Source organism: Belonocnema kinseyi, chromosome 10 (genome assembly GCF_010883055.1).
Source record: "Belonocnema kinseyi isolate 2016_QV_RU_SX_M_011 chromosome 10, B_treatae_v1, whole genome shotgun sequence".
Classification (NCBI taxonomy): Eukaryota; Metazoa; Arthropoda; class Insecta; order Hymenoptera; family Cynipidae; genus Belonocnema; species Belonocnema kinseyi.
This window is the reverse complement of record NC_046666.1, coordinates 95,058,245-95,059,601: the sequence shown is the minus strand read 5'-3', so window position 1 is coordinate 95,059,601 and position 1,357 is coordinate 95,058,245. Positions and strand designations below refer to the sequence as shown.

The 1,357-nt window shown below is 45.5% G+C and overlaps 1 protein-coding gene across 5 annotated transcripts in view; it reads left to right on the top strand.

Annotated features, from left to right (window-relative positions):
- LOC117181378 overlaps positions 1-1,357 on the top strand; it is a 343,385-nt gene that overhangs the window by 330,873 nt on the left and 11,155 nt on the right. The gene's annotated exons all lie outside the window — the stretch shown is intronic.

The window sequence follows — 1,357 nt, the reverse complement described above, 5'->3', positions numbered from 1 at the left end:
GGGCGTGCCACAGAGCCGCATTCAGGATGTGACATCTATAAAGGATACTCTCCGAAGCAGATACAAACGTCTCATCTGACAGATTTGGTCTTCCGAACTGTCAGCGAGGAACAAAGTATCTGCAATGAACATGCTTGCCGTCCCGGTACTACTTTATTCATTTGGAGTAGTTCCATGGACGAAGAACGAGCTCAGATCTCTTGATATCGGGACAAGAAAGGTTATGCACATGAACAAAAGCATGCATCTTAAGTCATCCGTTCCGCGACTGTACATCTCACGTCGTCAAGGGGGTCGCGGAATATTGAGTCTTGAATGTCTTCACAACAGGATTATTCTGGGTACAGCACATAGAGTTGCAAATGGAAGAGACCCTCTTCTTAAAATGGTTAGGAATTACGAAGAAGTGGGCCAAGGAGCATTTTTGTACGAAGCAGCGGAGGAGGCTGACGAAACACTCGGACTTGAGTTCAGTATTAGGGGTGAGCAAAATGCATCAAATCTTATCTATCTCGAGTACTCACTCCTGAAAGCCCGGATTAAGAAAGCACAAGAGAAAAACTTTCGTGGACAGCTCCTCGATAAGAGGATGCACGGTATCTTCCACAGAAATGTGAAGGATCAGTCAATGTCTTGTGAGCTAACTTTTGTTTTCCTTATATCGCCCGGATTGAAGTCTGGTACAGAGGGTTTCATTTTTGTATGCCAAGAGGGTGTCATTTCCACCTTAACATACCGTCGCCACATTTTGAGCCAAGACATTCCCGATGATAGCTGCAGGGCGTGCCATGCACACCCCGAGCATTTAGCTCACATACTATCTAGTTGTCCAACTCACTCGGGAACGACCTACATTCAAAGGCACAATGCGGCACTAAGAGTGCTTTATTACCATCTCTGTCACTCCTACGTCATTCACCTTAATATCACTCCTCTAAATGCTCCTAGGGAAATTGAGTCAATTGTTGAGAATGGGAGGTGCCGCATATACTGGAACTTTATATTCTCGACAATTGTTTCTGTTGCTCACTCGAGGCCTGACATGGTTCTTCTAGATTTCGAGAAGCGAACCATGTTCGTTATCGAATTTTCGGCACCAGCTGAGAAAAACATCATAGCCAAGGAGAATGAAAAGAAAGAGAGGTTTCGAGACCTTATGTCTTGGTTGTGCTTGGGTCGCTCCAGGTTTTTAGGGTGCACGAGGCTTTTGCTGGATCGTCGTATTGATTCCTTTACAGGCTGTAACCACCTATCTCACGGTTGTGGCTGAAATTTTACCGCGATTTCGCTGAAAGCGGGTGCAATTTTTCAGATTAGCACCCGCTCTTGGCGAAATCCTGCGGTTGTCCTTATGACA